This window comes from Marmota marmota, unplaced genomic scaffold (genome assembly GCF_001458135.2).
Source record: "Marmota marmota marmota unplaced genomic scaffold, marMar, whole genome shotgun sequence".
Taxonomy (NCBI): Eukaryota; Metazoa; Chordata; class Mammalia; order Rodentia; family Sciuridae; genus Marmota; species Marmota marmota.
The window spans coordinates 14,330,405-14,341,930 of record NW_026000019.1 but is presented as its reverse complement, the minus strand read 5'-3'; positions in this window follow the sequence as shown (position 1 = coordinate 14,341,930).

Here is an 11,526-nt window from a genome sequence, read left to right as displayed (position 1 = left end):
CTAGGATAGGTCTATGTACCTTAGGCCACAAAGTCTTGATAGATTTGGAAAGATACACAAAGTATTTTTTCCAATCACAAAAACAAGTTAACAAAATTGGAAAATTCACAAATCTGTGTCAATTAACATTCTAACAACCAAATCAATAAAATAAATAAATAATAATGATAAAAGAAAAGAAACCACATAGGTAACTTGAAAATAAAGCCCAGCCAGGTGCTGGGGCGCACACCTCCAGTCCCACCTACTTGAAGGGCTGAGGCAGGAGGATGGAAAGTCCAAAGGCAACCTTGGCAATTCAGGATTCAGGGAGAACCTGCCTCAAGGAAAAAAAAAAAAAAATCTCAATGGTAGAGTGCTTGCTTAGCAAATAGGTCCTGGTAGCAATCCCCGGTACTGCGGGGGAAAAAGTTGTTTAAAAAGAAACTACCAATGATGGGTTGGGGATGTGGCTCAAGCGGTAGCGCGCTTGCCTGGCATGCGTGCGGCCCGGGTTCGATCCTCAGCACCACATGCAAACAAAGATGTTGTGTCCGCCGATAACTAAAAAAAATCTAAAAAATTTAAAAAAAAAATTACCAATGAAAACAAAAACTACACCCAAACTGAGACACAGCAAAAGATTGCTAAAGGGGAAATTCATACTGTAAATGCTTACATGAAAAACAAGAAAGATCTACAGCTTACACTAGAAAAAGAACAAACTAAACCCAAATCTAGCAGAAGAAATAAAGATTGCAGCAGAGAGAGGCAAAATAGAGAACAGGAAAAATTTTTAAAATAAAAATTAAAAATCAGTGAAATCAGGGGAGTGAGATTGGCCAAGTTGTATTGAAGTATTGTTGCATGTACGGATATGTAACAACATATCCTGTCATTGTATACAACTATAGTGTACCAATTTTAAAAAATGTGGAAAAAAATCAGTGAAATCAAAAGTCGCCTGAGAAAGATCACGAAATTGACAAACTTTTGCCAGACAGACCAAAAAAAAAAAAGAAAAAGACTCAAAATACTAAAATTACATATGAAAGAGGGGACACGACTACTTGTTCCACAGAAATGAAAGGAACTGGAGAGTACTATGAACAAAACTGTACACCAACAAGTTGGACAGCCCAGATGAAATGGACAAATTCTTAGAAATACAGGACCTACCAAGACAAAATCATGAAGGAATAGAAAAACTGAATAGACTCTAACTAGTAAGGAGATAGGGTCAGTAACCAAAAACCTCTCAACAAAGACCCTGGACTTTCAGAGGTAAATTTTTAAAAAACTAACACCAGCAGTTCTGAAACCTTTCCAAAATAAATTGGAAAGAACACATCCTAATTTATTCTATAAGGCCAGTATTACCCTCTACCAAAGCCAGAGATAGACATTGCAAGAAAATTATAGGCTGGTATCTATTATTAACAGTGATGTAACAATCCTCAACAAAGACAAATCGAATTCAGCACCAGTGATTGAACTCAGAACCTCACACATCCTAGGCATGCTAGGAAAACACTCTACAACTGAGATGCATGCCCTGCCTACCCCACCCCCTCTTTATTTTTTTAGGGACAGGGCATGACCAAGAATATCAAAATCCCTATGCACACAGGTGGGGTATAAACTGGTAAGGCCATGCAGAAGAGGAGATGGAATGAGGAAAAGTATCTAGGAAGTAATATTCCAGTGCTGGAGCTGAAGTGTGTGGAGCAGATCCCAGCTCTGTGACTTACTACCTGCATGACCTTAAGCAGGTAGCTTGACCTCCTTTTCCAGCATCCTCATTGTCAAATGTGCACAATGTCAGAATTCCCTCATAGAATTTGTCATAGTTTGGATATGAGGTATTCCCCAAAAGCTTCGGTGTCAATGCAGGAACTTTCAAAGGTGAAACAATTATGGGAGCTGTAACCTGACCAGTCCATCCTAGTTTGATTGGACTAAGTGGGTAGCTGCAGGCAGGTGGGTCACAGCTGAGGAGGTGGGTCACTGGGGGGTGTGGTCTGAAAGGGTTCAGCTCCTCTATGGCCCCTTCCCCTATTTCTGCTTCCTAGCCACCATGAACTGAGCTGTGATCCTCTGCCACCTCTTCAGCCGTGATTCTCTGCCTCACCTTGGGCCAAGGAAAGTTAGAGTCAGCCCACCAAGGACCAAAGCTCTGAAACTGTGAGTCTTGTCCTTTGGGGGTATTTTGGTAACAGGGATGAAACCCAACTGACAGTTACCATGAGGCTAAACTTGAACACGAAAGCCCTGAGAGCACGGGAGCACGTGCAAACGGTGTCAGCATCACACCCCGTAAGCTAGAGTTCTGCTCTTCCAGCCAGGTAGTAGAAGCGGGTTGAGGATTGAAGGAGGAATTTCCAGTAGACCAAGAGGGGGGTTTCACAGTTCCCTGGGCTGTCACTGTGAACTGAGGAACATCATCATCTATAACCCAATAAAAAAGAATGAGGCCAGCTGTATTCACTTTAGAGAAGCTGAGGAGTCGACGAATACGGAGAACGCTGCCTGTAGAGGAACCCCCACTTGTCAGCGTGGCTCCTGAAGATCAGCATTTCATCCTGAGGCTAGCATCACGGGGAGGGGAAGGAGGTTGCTTCCAGGGCTGACTTCTGCCCGCTGCCCAGAGCTCCACAGCAGAAGCTGTTGCAGGTACTCACTGAACTCCAGTGCACCTGACTTGCCCTCAAGCCCAAGCTCAGCTAGAAGTCACAGTGGCTGAATTTGCTTTGTCCTGGCCAAATTGTCAAAACCAAGCCTGTCATCCAGTTTGAGTTCAGAAACTATTAGCATCTGTATTAAGTTATTTTGGAAGAAAGACAAACAAGTGAGCCCTTATTTTGGTTGCCACAAACTATCCAGAGGTTTTAATATGAAGACAGAGCTCTTTTTCATTAGGTATGAAAGAAAATCCCAGAGAATTATAAACAATGAACAGTAGGTACAATTAATGTACCTCTGCCAAGCCAGTAAGTCCTCTAGTTCTGTTTTATGACTTTATGTAAACTAAGTCGTTCTTTAACAAATGGTATCCCCACAAACACAGGGTTGTGCTTTCCACTTTCAAAGAGAAATGACCAGGCACAGTGGCGCGTGCCTGTAAATCCAGTGACGCGGGAGGCTGAGGCAGGTGGATCAGGGCTGGGGATATGGCTCAGAGGTAAAAGCACCCCTGGGTTCAATCCCCAGTATTTATTTGTTTGTAAATAAACAAATAAATAAAAGAGAAGTGACTACATTTTTTAGTAAGATCATGTCTCCCTGGAACTTTGAGTTAGACAACTTTAAAAAAAAGCTTAGAGTATGGCTGAAACAATTTGAATTGAGACCTCTGATCCTGGCCTGACTTGGGAGGGTTTGTGAATGAATGTCTCTTTCCAATTCAAGATAATGGGCGTGCGGCACCACTGGGTGACATGCATTCTATGCTATTCCTTACTTTTCCTTAAAACTGCCTCCCCTCTGTTTACATGTTTTTTCTTCTTTAAAAAGAAGCTTACATTCTGTTTTTACAATGGTTAAAATGGACCCAGAGAGCCCTCTCTCATTACAAGGAACTCCCACAGAGGCACATTCTGTATGACCTTGACCAGAGGCCCCTGTTAGAGCTCAAGGTCATTGTACCTACTGCCTGTATCTGAACTCAGAGGGAATGGGTGTTAAGGAACGTATCACATGATGAGAGTGTTTTATTACATAGTGAGCAGTAAAGAGAATTTTTCCAATAATACCAACCCACACCAGTTTTAAAGCCATCAATTTACACTTGTTTCCAAAGGAGGTTATGAGATTTCCAGCCTAATTTAAATTGTGGGAGAGATATTTCCAATAGTTTCTAACCCAAATACTCTCTCTTCTCTTATACTTCTATTCTTAGTGTGATCTTCCAGGTTAGCTTTTTTTTTTTTTTCCCTTTTTCCCCCATTCTTTGCCACTGCATGTCTCACTCTTGGGTTCCTATTTAATCCTTCATTTACAAGACAATTGTCTCCCTTCATATTTATTTTGATCAGTGATTCTCAACTCAATGTAGAATCACCTGGGAGCTGCACACCAGGTGATGGGGTAGGAAGCCAGGGTAGGATCCAGGCAGGAATGAGACTTTAGGACTGTGGTTCTCTAACTTCAGAGGGCCCCAGAAGCACCTGGTGGCTTGTTCACACAGATGCAGGGCAACATATCCATCTTCTGATGTGGTAGGTCTCCAAGGGGAAAGTCTAAAAATTTACTTTCCTTACAAGGTCCAGGGTGCTGCTTCTGCTACCCGAAAACTATGCATTGAGAACCCCTGGAGATCAGAAATGGGTATAGAAGTGGGTGCTGGAGCGTGCAGCCCAAGCCAGCGGGGTGCAGCTTCATGTCCTGCAAACTGAATGAGCCACCATGGAGAGCATGATCAAAGGAGCTGGGTGACAGGAGAGCACAGGGGGAGACCCTCACCCCAACTCTTAGGAAGGTAGCGTTGTGCAGAGGAGGCAAAGCTCGCAGCCCTGCAGCTGCAGCCAGGAGCAGAGAGGGAAGCTGAGCTAAGAATCCTGCACCCTGCCTGAAGCCCAGACCCGACTTCTAGAAAACTGGAATAATAACCATGTTTCAACAGAGTTACAAAGTAGCATGTCTGACATCCGTGGTTTCCATGACCTTCTCCAACAATAACAAAACCCTCTGCAGCAAGTAGAAGAATCATCCCCTAGTTAAATGACTTAGGCAGGGCCATCCCAGTTCACCAGAGGCCTCGTCATTCCCTGTAATCTCCTGACTCACAGGTTTCAACACCAACTGAGGTGTTGTGACATGATGCTGAGAACTGAGACTTCCATTCTGTCACCAAGAGGACGCCAGCCTTTGTGCAAAACCTGTCCTCAGGGAACAGAAGGGAAAGCTGGGAGGAACCTGGGAGCTTAAGGGTTTCCCTGTGCAGAAGTGGCCCAGCTCAGAAGACCCGACTTCTGGCCTTGGGAAGCACAATGACAAGCTTTTCTTTAGAGGATTGGGGCGGGGGTGGGGGGCAGAGGGGAAGGAAAGGAGGAAGAAACGAAGAGGAAAATAAGAGAAAGAAGAGGAAAGAAGAGAGGAAAATGAGGGAAAGGACGGAGAAGGAAGAAGAAGAAAGGTTAAGAATGTTTAAGAATTTCACGTGTGCTGATAAAGAATGGTGTAGTTGTAGGAAATACTAAAGGAATACAAGATTTCTGCGTGGCACCCTGATTTATTGGTTTTTAAAAGCATATCGGGTAGTATTAGTGGACTCAAAACAAGGAAAAGAAACAGCTATTCCTTATTATTTTATTATTAAAAGAGGTTTGTTGGGCTGGGGCTGGGGTTCAGCGGTAGTGCACTTGCCTGGCATGTGTGAGGCACTGGGTTCGATTCTCAGCACCACATATAAATAAATAAAGGTCTACAAACAATTACAAAAATATTTTTTAAAAAAAGAGGTTTGTTATTATTATTAAAGAGAGGAATAAAAATAGGACTTTCACAGGGCGTAAGGATGAAATCCCCCCAAACCAAACCAGACACAGACAAAGCAGCAGGGCCCTGACCTGGCTATGTTCTTTGCCATCTCAAAGGTGTGCTGAGTCACCTTTTGCCCCAGAGACCCTGTCAACATCAGCTCTGCTAGGAAAAGAACTGTTTTGTTCATTGGTGAGCCAGACCCAGGCCTTCCCTGCTGGATCCTGACTCCCCTGGGCGGTGGATGATGCCCCTAGGGTCAGTAACCCCACAGGGGCCCTGGGGCAACAGCTCTCCCCTCCACCCCCTAGCCCCAGCCCATTTGTTAAGAGCAAAGTTTCTTCAGAGCTACTGGATTCATGTAAGTGGTTAAAGCCAGAATGTTTCCCTCTTGCTTTTGTTTTGATATGTCTTAAAATAATTAGGCTTTTACCCTCAAATATTTCCATGCTCCATTACTGCCCCAGCAGCGTCTCACACAGCACACCAGGGCAAGGCGTGCTACTATGGTATCCAGTAAACAGTTGCCAAACAAAGCCAAAAGTCTTGCTCAAATCAGCCTCTCGTTTGTACTTGTTGTTCTTCCATCTACGCTGAGGTATGTAATTGCTGTCAAAAAATGTGACCCTTGCACCTCCCTGTAGAGTTTAAGAAAAGCAGCCCCCTAAGCCTTTGCCAGTGACTTCTTTGCAACATCTTAATTACCCATGTGTCGGTTAGCAAGTCCATCTAGAAGAAGTGCTGCTTCTTTTATTCTTGGAAAGTATGCTCTTGGGAATGTCCAATAAAAACCAGGAGGTACTCAACTCCTGCTCTACGCCAGGTTCTGGTCAGCATTCCACGGTCAGCAGGGAGACAGGTTGGAAAAGCAGCAACCAAGAAGAAGGAGTAACCAGGTGAGTGACCACGTGTAAGAGGAAGAGCGTATCACCCAGCAGCTAAGCCCAGACAAGGGAGTGTTCCCAAGGTTGCTAGAAAGCACCCTTCCCCGCCTGGTGGCAACTGCCTATCACCCCATCCTGTACCTAGAGCTCAAACTCACCCTAGACAAAGGTAACCCTGAAGCTGGTCTCCTGTCCACCCCTCCTCCGTTTGTGCCCGTGTCTCCTACAGACAGGATGCTAAGTTCTCCATGTATTGTGTGAAGCAGCCAATTTGATTCAGCATGTGGTAGCTCAGGCCTTGGTTCTGATTGTACCCGTGTTGTGCACAGTGTCTCGATGAGTCCTTAACAACAACCCTACAAGGGTGTTTTGCCTATTATAACTCGGGAAAAGAATTATCCCTCTAAAACTCAGAAAGCTTTAGGAATTTGCCTACAGTCACCCAGCAAAGAGTTGGAGCCAGGATTCAAATTCTCATCTTGTTCTTAACCCCAGTGGACAGTGGCTTTGAACGTCATCGCTTGCAATTCGGTAACCAGAGTTGGTAACATGAAAGCTTTTATGATCAATATGATTAATTATATAACTAAAAAAGAACAACCCGGCAGCTTCCTGTCTTAAGTATGCTAGCTAAGAGTGGTTTCTAACTGGAAAAAAAAAAATTGTGTGCTATCAACATGTAACTTTTTTTATGTCTGTGCTGGGGCAGAGCCTCCCAGTGGGCCTCACACTGTGCTGCATCTGGTCCCTGAAGTTCTAGAACTGTGCTACACAATGCGGTTAGCAAAAAAAATTACTTAAATGTGCTGCCTGCCAGCACCACACAGGAAAGGTTCTGCATATTCAGGAGAAGCACTGAGGCCTCCAGGTCAGGGAGGCAAGGGGGAAGAGGGAGGTTTGCAGGTGAGGTAGGATTTAGGGCTGGAGAAGAATTAAACAAGAACTAGAAGCATGCCACTGAGACTGGGCAGAGTTCGCAGTGAAATGTGGCAGGACACAAAGTTGGAAAAGTCAGTTGGGACCAAATTGCTCAAGATGTTTTTGTGGGTGGTACTAGGATCGAACTGCTACCACTGGGTGACATCGCACCAGCCCCTTCTTATCTTTTATTTTGACACAGGGCCTCTTTAAGTCGACCAGACTGGCCTAGAACCTGTGACCCTCCTGCCTCAGCCTCCTGCATCACTGGGATTGCAGGTATGGGCCACGCGTCCACCTTGCCCAGGACTGGAACTGCCAGGGAGAAGAGTTGGAGAGAGGACGCTGGAGACCAGCAGAAGTTCTGTCCCCAAGTGAGAGCAGGGGGGCAAACGTGAGAAGTCATCTTGAAGGAACAATGTGCTTCTGCTCTGGGTGCCCAGGACCCCTGCCTTCTGCTAAGTAGTACAAGTGGTAATGCTGGTTAACCAACCTGTTGGCAGGACACACTGGCCCTTGCTGATGACATGGTGCCCTGTCTAGAGAAGGGCCCCCTCACCAGTACCTTCCATGTTCAGCTGCCCGTGACACTCTACTGCTCCTGTCAACTGATCTTAGCCCCCCAAGCCTGTTTCCTCATCTACAAAAGTGGCATGAGAGGGTTCCTGCTTCCTGAGGTTTCAGGGAGGATGAATGAGATAATACAAAGTGCAGGGCCTGGCGCCGGAAATGCTCAGCAGATGGGAGCCGCCAGAGTAGTCTGCTCTCGTGTCAGCAGGAGCTGACGCCCAAGAGCAATCGGCATAAGAGCCCAAGGTGCAGTTGAACACGTGGGATCTCCGTCTGGGCCTTCCCATCAGGTGAGTTGGGCACAGACGGCTCTCCAGCAAGGGGCCAGAAGGGGTTCGATTCTGACGGGGGAGCATACTTCACGATCCTCATTTTATAATACTGTTGTTGTACATGTGGACTTCTCTGCCCCCTTTGTGTGAATGCTATAACATCCTGCAGCCCAGCTGCAAGAGTCCCTGGGTGGGAGTTTGAGATGCTTTGGGATCCCTTTCATGTAGGTCCAGTCCTGGGAAGACTGGAAGGGTCCTTCACATGAGATTCCCATCATTCCATCCTCCTGTCCCCAGAAGAGAAACCTCTATTTCTTCATCTACCAGGCAGTGTGTTGTATGGTAGATTCTGTTCTGGGTGCCCAGGACCCCTGCCTTCTGCTAAGTAGTACAAGTGGTAATGCTGGTTCACCAACCTGTTGGCAGGATACACTGGAATCCTGTGGGATGCGTCTAGCCAGCATTGCGATTAGGAGTCTGCCTCTGGTGCATCTGGCTGAAACCCGTGTCTCTTAAACCTTCCTTCTCTCCAGGTGTTGCTGGGGCCTGCCACTGCTGGGACTCTTAAGTTCAGCAACTTTTTTTGTTACAGGATGATTGAAATGTAAGTTCCATGATGGTGACTGGCTGCAATAATTACGTATAACTATATAATTGGGATTAAACTTAAACACTGGAAGGTCTAACCAGTCCCAGGGAGCATCCTATTTAATGGCACGTAGAGGACAGGTTAGATGAGAACAAAAGCCACAGGACAGGCGGGTAGGAAATGAAATTTCTTGCTCATCTCTAAAGGAAGGAGGATGGGATGGAGAGCCAATTCCGACAGAAACCGAAAAACATTTTGGCTTCTAATTGAATGTTTTAAAATTGAATTCCAAAGAAAATAAATAAGTTGTATTTGCACTTCTTACCTTTCGAATATCCCTTTTTACAAAGCCATTCAGTTTACTGGATATCCCTGTGGTCACGGTCTCACACATTTAATGTCTGAAGCTGGAGGGACCGTGCCCTGCTGCAGCCTGAGGGGGGAGAAGTGGGAGGAAGAAGTTGTATTAAAAAGAGAGAGAGAGAGAGAGAGATACAACTTGATTCATCAGCAGGTGGGACCCACGATGGCTGTGGATGGGGGGATGTCAGGTGTGATATTCCCTGGCTGGCCCACTGGTGGCTCACGCTGAGCTTCAAAGGGCACTTGTGACTTGAGACAGGCCTGGGCCAGGTCTGGCTCTTACTGTTCAGGTTTCAGAAACCCCACACAATCAATCCACACGAGGCTGACTGGGCCCCAAAGAATAGACTCTGGCTAACCAAACTCAGCAGACCAGTGGGGAAACCAGCTCTACCAGGACCCTCCCTGCCCACCCACTTTAAACCAATAACATGGTTTCTACAACTCACTTTGCCACTACTTCATGTAGTAGTTTCATCTGCCAACAGATCTTTGGGTTATCTAATCTTAACACAGTAATGCACTTGTAAAACCTCCCCCAAAGGCGTGTTGAATCTACAGAAGGTTGATCCCAATTATATTGTGAGAATTCTTAGAGCCTCCTTTTCAAATCTGACACCCTTCCTCCTTGTCCCCAAATTCTGGAAGTCTATATTCCTTCCAGTCCTGGAGGCTGCAAAGTCCAAGATCAACACTAGCAGATTCTGTTCCACTCAGGGCACTCTACCTCAATTTTCAGGCAACCATCTTCTCACGGTGACCTCACACGATGAGGTCTTGAAAAGCCACAAATCTAGACATGGAGGCCCTACCCTTGTAACGGCATCGAAACCTAATTTCCTCTCAAAGGCTCCACCTCCAAATGCCATCACTTTGGGCTTCAGCATATGAACTGGGGAGAGGGGGAGGCAAATTCAGTCTATAGCAAATATCCACTGAGTTCATACAGTACATACAACTGTTTGGGGATGGAGCCCAGATCAGTGGTAAGAGAGTCTCTAACCAGGTTTCTAAATGAGCTTCAAGTAAAAGAGATTAAGGTACCTAGATATGGGGACACTATTTTACTGAGGATTGTCCAGGGTCTTTTCAGGCCACAATTAGAGACAAGACCAGACCTTTCCATTCCTCATCTGCTCTGCTGGACTCCAAAACTCTGCCTTCCTCCAAAAAGGAAAATTAAAAACACAAATCCTCAAGTGGTTTGATAGTCACTCAGTCCAGCAAATTTTACTTTCCATTAAAAGTCACCAGCTGTCATGTGCTTATGTTTAAATGGAAATAACTTGCTCTCAAAGAACATTTTTCAGTTGATGTCACTTGTGAGTTTTATTTTCTCCTAATGAAAAATGGATTTGCATTAGTGTGGCTTTGGTGACAGGAAACCCCTGGACAGAGGCCTGCATTGGTGATCTGTCCCTGCCTGGAGGAACGCTAATTGCTCTACCAGCCAGCTTGGAAGATTGACACTGTGGGTCAGAAAGAGGCATGGGGATGGGGCGGGGGGTGATAATGGTCTGTCTTCTTGCAGTGAGAATCCCACAGCGCTGCTTTCTGTCAAAAAAAATTTTTTTTTTCAATAAAAATGCTTTTAAGTGTTTTGGAGAGGGGAGTGAATATTTTAATGTGATTAACATTTTGTAGGGAGGCGACTCTTCTGAGCCTCTGACACACGTGTGCTCAGAGGCTGCACATCTGCAGCCCAAGAGCTCTGTGAGTAGAACTCTGCTCAGAAGAGGCATCTCTGCAGCCCCACTATGTGCACATGCCTCCTGCAGCAACACCTGACTCAAACACACCAAACAAAGAGCTGCTGAACCCAAGCTCCCTGGAGCCTGCAGTGTGTCTGTCTATGGAGCCTTCTAGGCTCTGAGCAGGCCCTTGGAGAGTCGGGCCAGCAAAGCCAGAGTGCCCAAAAGGCCACACAGAGGGCACCAGAGACACCGGAGGGAACTGGGAAACAGAAAGGGAGACACTATCAGCTCCAGCCTTGAACAGGCCCCCAAACCTGAAGGCTGCAGATGTACCTGAAACTGTCCTCAGGTGGGTCCTGTCACCTCGCTGGCCCCTCATACAAACACATGTACAAGTACACACACACACACACACACACACACACAAAACACATGGGCATCGCACACCCACCTCCAGGAGAACTCTGTGAAAACAGCTGTGTTCCAACCTGGGGTTATGCCTAAGGACCAGCCCAGCCCAGGCAAGGCGTCCCCAACCCCCTGTCTCAGCTCACAGCGAGGGCTTACAAGTGTCCAAGAATTTATGAATAATGCTTTTGACAGACACCAAAGCTTTTCCTCCTCCTGAGCGTGGAGAACTGGGGCTGCCCCCAGGGAAGACTCCCCTGGCAGCTCCCGTCTGAGCAGCTGGGGCCAGCTCCAGGGACACTAAATTCTGGCTGCATTTCCAGCCAAGGCCTTGTTACTTTAGAATCCCTCCCCACCCCCCCTTTGCAAGC